The sequence below is a fragment of the Abramis brama genome (genome assembly GCF_963993115.1).
Source record: "Abramis brama genome assembly, chromosome: 8".
Taxonomy (NCBI): Eukaryota; Metazoa; Chordata; class Actinopteri; order Cypriniformes; family Leuciscidae; genus Abramis; species Abramis brama.
The window spans coordinates 2,076,430-2,094,577 of record NC_139970.1 but is presented as its reverse complement, the minus strand read 5'-3'; the positions used below and the strand labels follow the sequence as shown (position 1 = coordinate 2,094,577).

Genomic DNA, 18,148 nt, shown 5'->3' with positions numbered 1-18,148 from the left:
CAATTGATGTAAAAGAAGGTTTAGACATCTCTATTTGGAGTCTGCACCCTGCCTGCCAAGATGGAGACCACTACCTTGGTAGTGGAGATGGCTCCTTTTTCATCATCAAGGGCAATTCATTCCGCAGAGTCAACGACCTGACGACAGACAGAGATGCCAAAGTTTACAGCCTTCATCCCAACTGCCAGGGCGGAGACCACTACTTCTCAACCTTTGGCTATTATTACATCATCTTCAAAGAAAAGGGCACTTACCGAAGAACAAAAGACTTGCATCAATACACGGAAGCTGTAGAATCCAAGCTGCTTCCCAATTACAGAAACGGCCTCTATTACTGGAGCATGCCAAACCATTTCTTCTTCATCAAGCCAGTCTCAGAGTGGGGATACGAGTTCTACACCGGTAACGACATCAGCAAAGATGAGTGCTTCGGTGTCTATTCTGTTCATCCTGATGTTCTTAACTTCCTTCCTGGTGGGCTGTCCGTAACTAAAGGCCCAGCCTTTGGCATGTGGGAAAATATTATAACTATAACTAATGACAGCAATACACCAGTGACATGGCAAAAGAAAATCAATAAAAAGGTTGGATACAATAAGGAGAAGATGACCCAGATCACACACAACTGGAAGATATCCGCGTCAGTCACAGCTGAATCTGGAGATCTTGCCAAGCTAATTGCGAAGGTTCAGTTCTCCTTTTCTGCAGAATATGGAGGTTCACATGTCAGCACTGAGAGCGAAAGCTGGAACGAAGCGAATGAAGAGGAAGAACAACTCACATTTGAGCTGAAGCCAAACGAGTCTGTATATCTGTGGCAGTACAGACTGGGTCTCGGTCAAGAACCAGTGTTGTTCTGCCCTGATTTAAAGATTACAAATGATCCAAACCCTCCGACTGAAGTCCCGCTGCGACTCGCTCAATCATGAAAACATATAACTCCAAGGATAATCAAGTGCTTCAGTTAAATACCTTAATTATAACTTTTCAAGCAATTATTTAGATATCTGCACGCAATATAGCAAAGAGATTTTTCAGTTATAGTCAATGTAACTACAAATTACAACATTATCAAAATGGAAAGGAATAGGCTGCATTGGCTCACTTTATATGAATGAGCAATTTCTGTCATTTAAAGAGCTCCAATCAAAGTATGAGCTACCAAATTCTCACTTTTTTAGATATCTGCAAATTAGAGACTATGTCAGAAAGTATTTCCCCGACTTTGAACAATTTAAAAAGCACAACAAATTAGAGGAAATAAACAGATTTAAAGCCGGAAACTCCAAAGCGGTGTCATATTTCTATAATATATTAATTGATCTGCTGGATAGCGACACAACTACAATTAGGAAAGCATGGGAGGAGGATTTAGGTTACGCCATTGAGGATGCAAAATGGGAGGAATGCCTACAAAACATACGATTGCTCGATTAATACTAGACACAACTTAATCCAATTCAAATCTTAACATATACATGAGTAAAACTAAATTGCATAAGATTTTCCCTGAAGTATCACCAGTATGTAATAAATGCAAGGTTGCAGAAGGTACACTTCTACATTCACTATGGACATGTTGCAACCTTCACAAGTACTGGATTGATATTTTTGACCTACTTTCAAAAGTGTATAAAAAAGAGATAGCTGCAGATCCGATGATTGCCATTTTTGGGGTGATTTCAGTACCTTCTTTCAGTAAATTTGAAAAACAGAGTATTTCTTTATTAATGGTTCTTGCAAAAAGACTGATTCTTCAGAGGTGGAAACTGGATATTGTTCCAACATTTGATGTGCTGCAAAGTGAGCTGGTGAACATTATTCATATTGAGAAGTTACGATTTATCAATAACGACAAGCCAGAAATATTTAGGAAAACATGGAAGCCTGTATTAGATTACTTTGGAATGTGATAAATATATACTGGGTCTTATACTTCATTACATATTTGTAACTCTTAATTTACTCATCTGATGTTACCACTGTGATCTGTCTGGAACTCCTCTATTCTATGTATCAGGAATACTTATCTGTAACTAGAGTTGCTTCACTTTTATGTTGGTATACCGTGCTAATGTTTCCATTTTGGGCCTCTGTTCAGTTAAACAAAATAAAAATAAAAAAAATTGTAAAAAATTGTAAAAAAAAATTACAACACTATCCATTATGATATTATTGAAACGCTGTGTTTATGATCAAAATAAACTGACAGAATCCTACTTTAAATCTCATGAAATTTCCTTCTTCCTCACACATGTAACCTAACCTCAAATCTTTCAGGGTGGTGGCTAAATCATAGCCTGGTTCTACCAGACTCTCGTACATTTCATTTGTACAGAGAGTCTGGCCTCTCTCCATTGACAAGCATTAACTTCCTTGTAGGCGGGTACTCTGTTGAACTATTGGATCTGCCCAGAGTCACTCTGGATCTGCCATAACCAATCGCTAACCTTTGGTCGTGACGTAACCCTACAACTCAAACTAGCGCACGACATCAACGTCATCGTTCTCAGCCACTCCCTCTGTTCGCTGATTGGGCCGCCAGAAATTTGGCCGGAGAAAACCAAAGAATATACCACAATCCCAGACGTAGTACTGAAGGGAAATAAAATTGAGCGGAAGTACACAGGAGGGCGGAGCCAGGCTAGCTAAATCAGGCTTTGGGACATTTTTCCTAGAGTAAAATGGGTGCTCAGTCTACTGTATATTATTGTAGATGTAGTCTAAAGCCCTATTCGGATGGTAATTGTTTCACATGTGGTCGTAAGATATTTACAACATTTACAGGGGTTATTGGAAAATAGGTGTCAGACTGATTGCCAGACGCTTCCGGGTAGTCGTGCTGTGTATTTTTGTACGTTTTACTTTGAGTCATAATGTGGGTGTCATTGTTGGTACATGTTATGCATTTTAATGAGCACATTTGCACATAGGTCTTGGGCAAGGCATCCGCCGGGTAGCTGTACTGTTTAATGTGTTAACACAATGTTTATTGTGTTACGGGGAGAACCAGTGTGTTAGGATCAATAGCCTTGAACACATGCAAAATGAGTCTGATTGTGAAATGTATTTAATGATTATGCTGTGTGTAACAACTGTTATGTAGGATTGTGAAGAATGGTGCAAGGGCTGTTTTTCCACTGTGTCATTTCGTATGTCACATTGAGGTAAACAAATAGAATGTTTGTTATGAAATGTTTGTTATGCTACGTGACTATTATATGTGCATGTGTATATCAAGCACTAATTTTAATGATTTTGTGTCTGCAGGCAGATTGCTCCTGCTGCTTTGCCTTGTCTAAATTAAGTGTATTGATAGTTTTGCCTTTCTTTATATTTTCTTTTCTTTCTTTTGTTTGGTTATAGGGCCCTCCATCTAGTGCCCCCGCCCGACTGATGTGGTATTGGCTGTTCCAGTAGTTTATACAGTCTTGTTAAGATTCTGTCCAGCTGTATACTCTATCCATCTTGCTAGTGATAACGACCTTCTCATCCTTGTCCCCCTTCTCCAGAGTACTAGAGCAGCTGCTCACAGGAGAGGTTCCTGGGTCCGTCTTCGCGCACTGCACCGCGTATTGTAGTGGCAAACTGCACCTCACAATATTGATTGTAGTGGTTGTGCCTACGTGTGTGTGTGTGCGTGGTGTGTGTGTGTGTGTGCATTTGACTGTAGGCACCAGAGTTTGGAGCACGTATGGTGAACTTCACGCTTATCCCGGACAGGTAACCTACCTTCAGTGAATTGTTCTGTTACATTGCTAATTATATTGTCCCTGGTAGCAGCCAATACCAGTCCTGGGGCCGGTTTCACAAAGATAGACTTTGACTATGGCTTAGATATAGTAGATAGTAGGACTTCAGATAGACATCTAAATCAGACCGTTGCACAAAGCACTTAAGACTCTGACTATCATAAGTAGGACTACACTGCAATGCATTCTGGGTAAAATAAGACACTTTTCAAAACAAAAAACATGGCGGATCGAGTAAGCGCATTCAACCAGTTTACCCCAGCGGAAAATATGTGTTTGTTGGAGGAGTATAAATGACGGAGTATGTTTTTATGTTTCCACTGTTCGATCGCGCCCATGCCTCTCTCTCTCTCTGACACACACACATTCCAGCATTGCAATCTTGACATCACAGCCTGTTATTATGCAGCGTTCACACCAAACGCGAATAGAGCGTCAAATTCGCGTCTATTGCGTCTAGTTCGACGGTTGAACATTTTGAATCCATTCGCGCGTCCAAGGCAAATAGGACGCGCGTATAAAGCGAGAGTTTGAAGCGAAATAGACGGGCATTCAGAGCTATGACTCTACTAACGTCACCCCCTGTTTGAGCAGTCACGGTGTATTGCATTTCACGCATCGCCCGTGAGGTGACGCTTGCGTGTGAAAGGGAGCGCGTCGATCGTTGCTCGCTTTTACTATGTAACGGCCCTAACAGTTACAAGGACATTTTACTTGGGAATGTAACAAGAAGAAATGTTTAAATTATGAGCCATTTTCCCTTTTCTTTTGGCAGTTTGTAATGTAACTGATTGTTACTGCTGGTTGCCAAGGTAACATAGAGTCTTAGACCTAAGTTAGCCTGGGGGTTAGGTGTCTAATTTTTTTGGTCTAAATTAAGTCAGTCTTTATTTTTGTGAAACAGTCTAACTTGCATTAGACTAGTCTATGGAGAAGCACCTGGCTGCAGCCTGCAGATTTGGGCGGGGGTGCACCTGGGGCGGGGCTGCACGTGCAGCCCCGCCCACAATGCTTCTCATTGGTTAGTGGCAAGTGATGACGTCGATCGAGGCGGGGCCGCACCTAGGGCGGGGCTGCACGTCTCTTCCCGCCAACATCTCTTCTCATTGGTTAGTAGCGTGAAGTCATGACGTGATTCTAACATGTTTTCATTTCCGATGTTCATCGCTGCATGGTGAGTACAGGCAAGCTATTCTTTTTTTGTTCTAATTTTATTTACATTTTATTTGACCATTTTTAATTCTGAAGTGGCGTTTAGTGTGGTATTAACTGGTGTAAAAATGAGATCGTGTAGTGCTAACTTTACTCATCATATAACACAAATAACTAGGACAGCGTAGGTCTAAGTGTGTGTGTGTGCATGTGTATGTGTGTGTGTGTGTGCGTGTGTGTGTGTGTGTGTGTGTGCGTTTGCGTGGTGTCTGTGGTTTTGGTGGGATTAGATAGTGTTAAAACCATAGGTTAAAACAGAGGTCCTTAAAAAGAAATACAGTGGCAAAACTAAACCAGGAGAAGAAATATAGGATTTAAGAGTAGTAATATACAAAGATATATTGTAGGATATTTTTTTCTATGAATACATTGATTAAATGTATTTTGATATTATTGTTATTAATATATATAAATATAAGGTTATGAAAACCTTCAAGCTTTTAAAACTATTTCAAACTTTTAGGATAGGCTTTCTCAAGCCAAATTAAAGTTTGTGTTGACAAACTTTTTTAACTAGTTTGTTGTTCATAAACAAAGTAAGTCTCTTAAGTACTTTACAGACAAAGCCAATAACACTCAAGCATATCTTGTCTAACATTTTTCTATAATATGTTTAAAATATAACAAATAAATTCCTTGTATGACTCTGTACTATGTTAATGCCTTTAAAATGATTCCATATTGTTTGTTCTGTATTTTATCTAAATTAGGTGTTGTGAACTGGAGTGCATTTTCCAGACAGAAATGACTGTGTCTGTGGGTGATGGCCGAAGGGGAGTCCTGCGGGGACTTTATTCTGAGAAGGAGGTTGAGGGCTATTGCTTGGTTGACTGTTTTTTTTTTTAAGGCTGAGTATATTGTGTGTGTGTGTTTGTGAGTGTACGTACGTGTGTGAGTGTATGTATGTGTTTGAGTGTACGTACGTCTGTGAGTGTATATGCACATATACAGATAATCACGTACATCAACCGTACACACACACGCATACGTACACACACACACACATACACACACGTGTACGTACGGACACACACACACGCGTGTACACACAGGCATACGTATACTATGGAAGCAGATTAGTCTCAAATATAATTCACGCAAAAAACATGATTCACAAATGCGTAGACAATTTCACATGCATGAAACCTAATTCACGTACACACAAAAAAAATCCACGTGCGTGAAAAAAAATATATATTCACAAAAAGCAATTCACATGCGCAAAATAAAATTATATAATCATAAAATACATTTCACAAATGCAAACCACAATTCGTAGATATACAACTGTGCACAAAAACCTTTGAATGTTTAAAATGTACGAGTGTATCCTTGCATTTGAATGTGCAAATCGTCATTCACGTACGAATCGCCTTAGATATGTGTGTGTGTGTGTTTTTGAGACTTTCCTGGCAGCATAACACTCGTAACACAGAGCAGTCGTACTCTTTAGCCAATCAGATTTAAGCTTATCAATCGACCAATCAGTATCACGTGGGGGCGGGCCTACCTGCATGTTATGTCATCAGCTTTCGACCAGTTCATGGCTGAGCAGAGGTAAGTGCAGTTAATCGTTCATTTCTGTGTTAACTGAAGTTAAAGAAGTTTGAGATCAGTTGAAGCAATAGTTTATGAACTATTAACTGATGTAAGCAAGTGTTGTTGTAATCAGATGTCCCATATCGTGTCAAAAATGAAGAAGAATGATGCTTGTTTTGTTGTATTTTAGCTGAAGGTACAGACAGCTCTCACAGCTACAATCACGCTAATGATTGCAAAACAATCATCTGTGGTCAATACCCATCGAGATTGTTCTTTAAATAGTGAATAGACCTATTTTAATGAGCAGCCAGTGTTTTTTGCCATTTGTGTATGATGTTAAATTATTATTAACACTTGTTTCCCTGCATTTTTCAGGATTACTCACCTTTGGTGTGACATCTGGATAGCAGTCACGAACATCTTAATTCATGTTGTTTCTTTATTCTCTTTTATACTTTTTTGTTTGTTTTTGTATTTATGTCTTAATTGGTAACACTTTATTAAAACGTTTCATTAGTTAACATGAACTAATAATGAACTGCACGTGAACAGCCTTTATTATTTTTTGTTAATGTTAACATTTACTAATACTTCATTAAAATCTTGTTAACATTAGTAAATGCACTGTAAACTAACAATGAACAGCTGTATTTTTAACTAACGTTAACAAAGATTAACAAACACAGCAACAAATGTATTGCTCATGGTTATTTAATACATGAACTAATGTTAACTTAGTTATTGTACCTTATTGTAGAGTGTTACCAATATATTCAACATGCATTTCCTTATGCTGTATTGTAATGTCAAGGTTTTTAAATAAGGTTTTTTATTGTCATCTTAACGTCTCACAGGACAATATTGTGAAGCATTAATTTTACTTTGCCTAGTAAAATAGGCAAATCTGATTTTATGCTGATAAGACAAATGTACTTATCATAGAGAGGCAATTAAGATTATGCGACTAAGATTACTCAGTAAACTCTATTCAAATATCATCACTTAATTTCCCACATCCTCTGTCTGCACCTCTTGTACTATAGGGTTTTAGTACTTTAAATATCAGGACAAAATCTTATATGTCCTAACAGAGAGGTCTACTGATGACCGGACTGAACACAATTCATTTTTTAACTTTTCACTTGATGTATTGCACTTATATTTATATACTTTAAAAGCAAAGTACACTCTGACTGGATCTCACAACTCCTGAAGAGACGTATATTTCTCTCTACTGAATATTGTGCTTCACAGTTTAGACTGTCAGTTCATGATCTTCATATGTAACAGGAACATTAATCATGATCAAGTCATTTTATATATTTTATTCCCAAAGGATTCGGAAACTTTCAAATTAATAAAACGTGTACATCAAATTGAACTATGTCTGAATCTTTTAATTCTTACAAGAACATTTAATAATGCATGCATAGCAAGGCTTTATTCCTAAAGCGTGTTCACATAGTCCACAGGAGGCAAATTAATACAGTAACAATGCATCACTTTCAACCACTTGTTGAAACAACTGTCAAAATGGATGGCTTGCAACATGACTGTTTTCAAAGAATTACAGTAGAAATGGTAAGATCACAGTACTGGTTGTCTGCAACTTCATACATCATCTGTCTTGGAAATCTGAAACAATAAAACTACATAATATATGCAGATCAAAACATGTCTCCTATATATGCACGTCATTACATACATTATCATCAGTTGAATGTGTGGTGGACAGGACATGAAAATCCATCAATACTAAAAATAAATGTTTATATTCACATGTGGACTAAACAGCAGTTAATAAACTATTGCTTCAACTGATCTCTAACTTCTAAACACAGAAATGAACGATTAACTGCACTTACCTCTGCTCAGCCATGAACTGGTCGAAAGCTGATGACGTAACATGCAGGTAGGCCCGCCCTCACGTGATACTGATTGGTCGATTGATAAGCTTAAATCTGATTGGCTAAAGAGTACGACTGCTCTGTGTTACGAGTGTTATGCTGCCAGGAAAGTCTCAAAAATACACACACACACATATCTAAGGTGATTCGTACGTGAATGACGATTTGCACATTCAAATGCAAGGATACACTCGTACATTTTAAACATTCAAAGGTTTTTGTGCACAGTTGTATATCTACGAATTGTGGTTTGCATTTGTGAAATGTTTTTTATGAGTATATAATTTTATTTTGCGCATGTGAATTGCTTTTTGTGAATATATTTTTTTTTTTCACGCACGTGGATTTTTTTTGTGTGTACGTGAATTAGGTTTCATGCATGTGAAATTGTCTACGCATTTGTGAATCATGTTTTTTGCGTGATTTATATTTGAGACTAATCTGCCTCCATAGTATACAGACAGACGCGTACGTACACACACACACACACGCACACACACACGAACGTACGCACACTCATGCACGTACGTACGTGTGTGTGAGTGAGTGTACGTACGTGTGTGTGTGTGTGTGTGAGTGTACGTACATGAGTGTACGTGTGTGAGTGAACGTGTGAGTGTACGTACGTGTGTGTTGGTTGTACGTACGTGTGAGTGTACGTACGTGTGTGTGTGTCAGTGTACGTGTGTGTGTGAGTGAGTGTACGTACGTGTGTGAATGTACGTACGTGTGTGAGTGTGTGTGAGTACGTACGTGTGTGAGTTTACGTACGTGTGTGAGTGTACGTACGTGTGTGAGTGTGTGTGAGTACGTACATGTGTGAGTTTACGTACGTGTGTGAGTTTACGTACGTGTGTGAGTGTACGTACGTGTGTGAATGTACGTACGTGTGTGAGTGTGTGTGAGTACGTACGTGTGTGAGTTTACGTACGTGTGTGAGTGTACGTACGTGTGTGTGTTTGTGAGTGTACGTACGTGTGTGAGTGTATGTATGTGTTTGAGTGTACGTACGTGTGTGAGTGTATATGCACATATACAGATAATCACGTACATCAACCATACACACACATGCATACATACACACACACACACATACACACACGTGTACGTACGGACACACACACACGCATGTACACACAGGCATACGTATACAGACAGACGCGTACGTACACACACACACGCACACACACGTACGTACGCACACTCATGCACGTACGTACGTGTGTGCGTGTGTGAGTGTACGTACGTGTGTGAGTGTACGTACATAAGTGTACGTGTGTGAGTGAATGTGTGAGTGTACGTACGTGTGTGTGAGTGTACGTACGTGTGTGTGTGTGTCAGTGTACGTGTGTGTGTGTGAGTGAGTGTACGTACGTACGTGTGTGAGTGTACGTACGTGTGTGAGTTTACGTACGTGTGTGAGTTTACGTACGTGTGTGTGTGTGTGTGTGTGAGTGTACGTACGTGTGTGTGAGTGTATGTACGTGTGTGTGAGTGTACGCGCGCGTGTGTGTCTACGCACATACGTGTGTGTGCGTACGCGTCTGTGTGTGTGTGTGTGTGTGTGTGTGTGAGTAACTCTTTTACACAATTATTTTTGTTTTGAAATAAAAGTTATCACTGGTTTGAGTTTGTTTTTTTGAGTTGGCATGCATAATATGGGATACAGACAGAGACTGACAATGTACTGTATGTAGTTAGTTTAACTTAAAACTTTATTGGCATAAATGTTTTATAATAACCTAATGCACAAAAATAAACAAGAACTATTACAGAGGAATGATTAAAATAAGAAATATATAAGGTGTCATTAATGTTTACAGTAATTTTGTAATTTACACAGTGAAGTGCAACAGAATGTAAAAAACTTTTAAAATACTACACAGATATTGCACAATATATAGCCTATACTTTGTAATTCCTTATGTTTACCTTAGATCAGACATAGTTAAAACTATGGATATATACTCAACTACTTTTTGCTGTTTTCATTATTACTGTAGAATTGTTTTAATACTTTACCATTTTATTAAAGTATTATTTCAAATTTGCGCAAGCGTTTTTAAGACGCGTGACGTTACCACTTAACGCAAATATGACACATGCGCTGTCAGCGCGATATGGCGCATGAGTTTTCAACCACATTTCCTGTTTACCGTGGCGTCGACGTCATTACTGTGCCACTAACCAATGAGAACCAGGTGCGGCCCCGCCTAGATCGACGTCATCACTTTGCCCCAACCAATGAGAAGCGTTATGGGCGGGTGCAGCCCCGCCCCAGGTGCAGCCCCGCCCCGATCTGCAGGCTGCAGCCAGGTGTACTTGAGTCTATGAGCAAATTTTAGACTAGTCTAACACTATAGACCAGTCTAAAATAGCTTTGTGAAACCGGCCCCTGGTCTCTCCCTGTAGGCCAAGCCTGTCCGTTTGTACCTATGGTGCTTCTATCCTGACGGTGTGGCACTTTTAATTATACTATTGACTAATAAAGTACTGTTATTTTTCTACTGAAAGCACGTCTCTGTCTAGTTCATCCTTGGTGTATTTCTAAGAACATGCTTGCCTTAGATTAGGTATCCAGCAGTTAATGTGCAAAGTATATGTTGGTGTGAGAGGCACAAGGTGGCGTAGTCAAGAACCTTTAAGCCTAGATCTGGTCAAAGTTTTATAAAGTCACATATACACACCACACTACATAAAAGACAATGCCCCAAACACATTATTACAATTTCTAAGTAAAATGTTTACACAACTGATTCGTCATGAGCCACTTTTTCAGATGATCTTTAAAAGTGTGATAAGTAGAACTTTATCTTATTGACTGCAGTAAACCATTCCAATATTTGCTCCATATTGCAGATAATACTTTGACCAAAAGATGTTGGCCTATATGGCACTTCACAATCTCCTCTAATGACTGACCTGGTACCAACACCACAATCTGTCCTCTGCTTTATAAACTCATTTAACAGAGGTGAGGCAAGCTTATGCAGGACCTCATGAATAAAATAGGCTTTTTTTATTTTACTTTTTCAAAACTCAAATTGTGTATAAAATGAGAGGGTTTTTTTATCCAACAATTGTTTCGCTTTCTTATACTGTGATTCTATTAACTTTATTAACCTCAACCTTTCTGCAGCCGTGTGGGTTGTATAGTACCCCACTTTCCTCTAAGAGTGCAAGTCACTTTGTTTCTGCATCGCTCAGCCAGCTCTGAGGAAAGCTCAGCTAAACATTCCTCTTGCTCTGCTGTCAGCACATTTACCTTCCTAATATCCTTTAAAGACCTTTTCTCACTGCCACTCATGGATTATCTTCTTGCACAGAGGAAATCATCATCAAGTGCATTTTATTTTCTGTAGTCTATTCATACCCCATATCTATTCATACACAAGATTTATTCATCTGCAGTCGGTGTCACCCTCATGACATCCAAGGCACTTCTCACATGCTCCAATTGTTACGATGCATGCAGAGAAGCTGAAGACAGAAGACTCAGGTTCTCACAAAATATTAACAAGTTTAAATCTTACTCAAAAAGCACACAAACAGATCTAAACATAACAGAGACTAGACAAAGAGAACTTTATTATTAGCATTATCAATCACTAAAAGTAATTTTGCCCATGCATAGCAAAAAACACAATATTGTTTGCCATACAGTCACATCATTTTTGTATAGATTTATGTAAAACCAGAGTATGTAAACCGAATTATATTAATATCTGAAAGAAATTGTAAAGGTGATTTTCAGACACCTGTCATGTGCTGTCCCTGTGTGAGTTGCAGGTGAAGGTGAGAGTGATGCTGCCACATTCCTAAAAAAAAAAAAAAGAAAAAAAGTTGAACAAAGTACTATGCTAGCACATTGATGGGCAATCAGCATGCTAACAACAACAACAACAACAAAACCTTAACTATATTATATTAACATTACCAATCACTAATTCTAATATTGTAAAACTATTGTAACTAATATTTGGTGACACTTTATAATAACTGCACGCTATTAATCATTAGTTAAGCATTGGTAAATAGTTAATTCATCATTTATAAAGCATTAATAGACGTTAATAATCAGTTTATAAGTACAGTTATTAATGCTTTATTCTTGAATTATTGCATTATTTACAAACCGGTTATTTAGGAGTTGTCAGTGGTTCATAAGATCACTTAAAAAGTGTGAGTAAATAATTAATAAACTGTTTAAATGTACATTCATACATATTATTATTCAGACATATAGTAGTTACTTAGTGTGCCAATAAATGCTTTATTAACATGTATTTCTACTGTAACTCATGATTAATTCAGGTAGTTATAAAGCATTTAGTAGTGTTCAGTGAACTATTTTTTTGTGAGCTCATAAAGTGAGGACTAGTTATGCGTCATTAGTTTCCTGGTGGATCCGAGGTTGTTCCTTAAATTCCTTTTCTACGTGCAATCCACACGAGCTCTAAGCGAGTGCGAGACTGCGAATATGCGCTTAGATGGGGGCAATTCTTTCTGCGGGGGCAACACCTCCCTTTGCCCCCCATAGTGCCAGACCTGATCTGACATTTATCTTTTCTTTTTTTTTTTGTCATATGTGACCCTGGACCACAAAACCAGTCACATGGGTCAATTTTATGAAATTGAGATCTATACATCACATGAAAGCTGAATAAATAAGCTTTTAATGGATGTATGGTTTGTCAGGATAGGACAATATTTGGCCGAGATACAACTATTTGAAAATCTGGAATCTGAGGGACCAAAATAATCTAAACATTGAGAAAATCACCTTTAAAGTTGTTCATTTATGTTCTCGATTGTGCTGCATTCACTCACAAAAATAAATGTTTTATATATTTACGGTAAGAAATTTACTAAATATCTTCATGGAACATGATCTTTACTTAATACCCTTATGATTTTTGGCATAAAAGAAAAATCAATAATTTTGACCCATACAAAGTATTGTTGGCTATTGCCACAAATATACCTGTGACTTGTGACTGGTTTTGTGATCCAGGGTCACATATATTCTAGTTTATTTTTAGTAAGTTCATGTGATTAGTATTAATTTAACTGCAGCCACAACTAGATTATTTCCTTTTATAATTTGCATTGCATTGTTATTTTGAGGCAGGCAGATTTTTATTTTTAAAGACCAGTTATTTCTTTATACTGTGCATCCTGATAAAGCTTTGGAATTAAAATAGCCCCACAACATCACACACCCTTCACCATACCTGGAGATTGGCATGGTTTTATTTCAGTTAGCCTAATAGCTGGTTTGATTTGCGTTGAGAGATAATCTTATGGAAAGTACCCCCCAATTTCCAAAAGATGATATTTTATTCCTCTTTTTAGTCAACTTTAGCATGGGTGTGTTCACTTATGCTAAGCACTGTATGCTATCCTGTGGAAAGCTGTGTCATGTTGCAGATGAGATGCTGTTTGCTGCATTGGAGGGGAGGGGAGGGGAGGGGAGGGGAGGGTTGGGTGGTGGAGATGGAGATGGGGATGAGGATGGGGATGATGAGGATGGGGATGATGGGGATGGGGATGGGGATGAGGATGGGGAGGGAGGGGAGGGGGTTTCACTGCACCAGACCAGAACTTTTTATGATTTTGTGGGAGCTATGAATAAAAAAAAATCTCATTTTATTTGTCTTACCCTATCATTTTAAAGGGATAGTTCACCCAAAAATGAAAATTCTGTCATCATTTACTCACCCTCAAGTTGTTTCAAACCTGTATGAATTTCTTTTTTCTGCTGAACACAAAAGAAGATATTTTGAAAAATGTCGGTAACCAAACAGTTGATGGACCCCATTGACTTCCATAGTATTTTATTTTTCCTACTGGGGAAAGAAAAAGTGCTGTGTCATTTGGGACAGGGTAGTGGATACTTGCCAATAGTGATATCATGTCCGCTTTGCAGGTCTACGTGAGACTGCGGCTTCTCTTCTCTAACTGAGTTGGAGCTTTTGTTTAGTCACAGTTCTGTTGGCCTGTGCCAAGGTAAGAAGGGTTATCGCTGTTCTCTGTGATATCTCTTTCATTTCTTTAACTATATTGGCCATCCATGCTGGTTAAAGAAATATATTGTTTATTTATCTGTGATCATTTTTGATGGATGGTATTTGTAATATTATTTAATTTTCTGTAAATTCCACGTGGCAGAGAATGTATTTTCTGAGTATTATATATGTTATATTTGTTTATTCTTTGCATTTTGGATACATCTGACGTTTATCTTTATTTGTCATGTTCTAGTTTATTGTTTAGTGAGTTCCATGTGATTAGTATTAATTTAACTGCTGCCACAACTATATTACTTCCTTTTATAATTTGCATTGCATTGTTATTTTGATTTTGATTTGTAACTTATGCTGCCTTCACATGCTATCGAAAATTTGATAATTCCCACTTCTGAAATGGAAGGGCGTCCATGTGCAATTTTTACCCAGGAAAGTCATATATACAATAATTCCAAGAGCAAGTGAAGGCAGCATGACACAGTTGGGTTACCTGTGGAAAGTTGTGTCATGCTGCTAATGAGATGCTTTTTGCTGCATGGTTTAATGATTTTGTGGGACCCATTTTCTCATTTTTATTTGTCATTATTAATGGGTAGAATGAGTAAACTAAGGCTAATGCTAAATTTAGATTAGGCTTATGCTAAATAGCAGATCTTTATCTATGTTTTTTTCATTTGTTTTATTTTTTAAGTAAACCCACAGCTAAAGGAGAGGGGGCTCTAACTTCCACTATCAACATCTACTCAACTCGGAAAAGAGGCGGCTTCCTCTGCATCAGGTAGGTCTAAGATGTTTTTTACTCTTTGTATTGCAGTTGTTCATTATAAATTTGAAATGTAGAGTATATGAGTACATATGTATCATATCATGTAGATATGATACATATGTATGAAATGTAGAGTATACCACCATAAACTGTCTGTGAGTGGCTGCCACCTTTACTTTCATTGGCAAGGGGAAGGAGGAGGTGGGAACCGGCGAACGTTTAAAGACTTTAATAAATAAACACTAAATGAATGTAAGGTGGCAGCTGCTGTGTTTTGGACCAGCTGCAAATTGTTTATTATGCCTGCAGGGCAACCACCCATAAGAAAGACCATTACAATAATCTACACAAAAAAATTTGGTTCTAAATAGATTATTTACATGTAATAATAGTTCTACTTGTCTAGGGCCAGCCGCAACATAAATGAATATGCGCTAACTCACAAAGATGATGTTCAAACAAATATCAATTTATTAACAAAAATATAGCGAAAAACAGAAATAAAGGGGTTAAATTCAGGAGTGGACAAAGGCCAAAATAATAAACAAAAATAACTTGTTTAGTACCCTCTAAATTCCCTAAGAAAAATTAAATCACATTAAAAGAAAAATACAACACAACTTCCCTAACTCCTTAACCCAAAACATAGAATAAACATATATGCAAAATAAATGGCATCAAACTCCCTACTTCCCCTAAATTGAGTATTTACAAATAATATTTACACAATATAACTGAAGGCCAAAGTAATTCAAAACAACCTAAGAGTTATAAATCAAATGATCAAAAGCAAGTTTCACAAAAGGCACATAACCACAGAGGAAATCAAGTCAGCGCAAAACAAATGGCACGCATTCGTCCTTCATAGAGTGTTTGGGGTGGTCCTTTTCAATGGAACCAGAATTAGACCAATCAGGATCAGACCAATCAGAACCAGACCAATCAGGATCTCTGCTGGCTTGAGTGCAGGCCACACCTTCTCCTGCAACAGAAACACTCAGAAACACAAAGACATACTTTCTAAAAGACATAAGCTGTAACACCCCCATATGGGATCAATTTCCCGCCTAAAGTATTGCAGCCACGGATCAAAAAATAATGATAATGACGTGAATCAAAACTTTAAAAACACATGTAAAAATATATCTAAAATAATGCAAAATGATCAGAATAGCAAACAACGTGGTCACGGATCAAAATATAATAAGTGTGAATCAAGAAATAACAACCATGAATAAAAACTTTAAATGCATTAAAAGTTATTTTACACATAACTTAGCACACCCTCAGCAGTTCCCTGGAGGATGAAACCCTCAGCACCCTGTTCCGGATCGGGATCACATTCCATCGTCCCCTCAACCTCCCAGACACCACCGGACTATCTTGGAGAGAGACTGTGTTCCGGTGTCTGGTGAGTGTTGCGTCCCGGTCCGGAACGCCACCGTCTCCAGCCATCTTCGCCACGCCATCCATCCTCATCCATAGTCCAGCCGAGCCCGCACTTCACGCCAGTCCAGCCGAGCCTGCACTTAACGCCAATCCAGCCGAGCCCGCACTTCACGCCAGATCTGCCGAGCCCAAGGCAGTATGCGTCATGCCCGCCGCCCCTGAGACTGACAGCATCATGCCCGCAGAGCTTTTGTTTTCTTTTATCCCGCCGAGCTTGAAGCTCCCTTCACCGCTGGTCCTGTCCAGCTCAGAGCCCTCTTCATCGCTGGTCCCGTCCAGCTCAGAGCCCTCTTCACCGCTGGTCCCGTCCAGCTCAGAGCCCTCTTCACCGCTGGTCCCGTCCAGCTCAGAGCCCTCTTCACCGCTGGTCCCGTCCAGCTCAGAGCCCTCTTCATCGCTGGTCCCGTCCAGCTCAGAGCCCTCTTCATCGCTGGTCCCGTCCAGCTCAGAGCCTTCTTCATCGCTGGTCCCGCCCAGCTCTAAGCCCTCATCGCCGCTGGTCCTGCCCAGCTCAAGGCCCTCTTCGCTGATCCCACCCAGCCTCCCTCTCCCACCTCCGCTGTTGCTGTCTTCATGCTCTACTGTTTTGCCTCTACTGAGCCCTGTCGACCCTGCTGCCCATCAGCAGCTACCCGCCAGTGTTGCTGTGGAGCCGCCTCCGGGACTCCAGGCCTCAGCATCACCCTGGTCAGTGGATCCCGTCCTCGCCTCAGTCCCCTGAACCTCTGACTCCACCTTGGTCCTCCAACCCTGCAGCTTCTCTTCGGCTCATTGTGCCCTCACCTCCGCCGGGTCTTGTCAGCCCTATAGCTCCACCAGGCTCACTCCTCCTTCCTTCCTCACATTGGTCAGCCGTCACCCTGGTTCCACCTCGGGACTCCGTGCTGCCGGCTGCGCCTCTGCCCTGCATCCCTTCTGCTCCACCGGGCTCCGTCTTCCCTCCTGCTCCTCAGTCGTCCTCCCTTGCACTGGTTACGCCACGGGTTTCCAGAGCCCCTTCTCCGTCTCGGTCCCATGAGCCTGCAGATCCGCCTTGGCCCTCCAGACCTGTGGTGTCGCCTCGGCTCTGGGTCCCTCCGGCTCAGTTGGGAATCCCTGGAACTCCTGCTATGCATGCACCGCCATGGCCACCCGAAGGGTCCTCTCCGCCATGGCCATCTCCTCAGCCTGCTTCACCATGGCCACCACCTCAGCCTGCACCGCCTGGACCGCCCGAGGGGTGGTCTCCTACTCCGCCATGGCCCCCTGACTAGTCTGCTCCGCCATGGTCGGTCGTCTGGACCATCCTGGAGTCCGTCCATCTTCACCCGGTTCACCTCCCCGTCACGGACTCCAGGGTGCCCACCCCCCCTCCCATGTTCTGCCTTCTGCGGCGCGGGTCGCGCCTAGCGGGAGGGGGGAGTAATGTCACATTCACCGTCTGTCATCGTCCTGTCAGCACTACACTACCCAGAATCCTCTGTCATCATCACCTTCACCTGCACATCGTCA

The 18,148-nt window shown here is 40.1% G+C and overlaps 1 protein-coding gene across 1 annotated transcript in view; it reads left to right on the top strand.

The window, feature by feature from the left end:
- The first annotated feature begins 14,347 nt into the window (after nucleotides 1-14,347).
- Nucleotides 14,348-18,148, top strand: part of LOC311088046 (uncharacterized protein) — a 40,992-nt gene continuing 37,191 nt past the window's right edge. The window contains exons 1-2 of the mRNA XM_084121684.1: nucleotides 14,348-14,422; nucleotides 15,134-15,220. The gene's annotated coding sequence lies outside the window, so the exon portion shown is untranslated. The remainder of the gene's footprint in view (nucleotides 14,423-15,133; nucleotides 15,221-18,148) is intronic.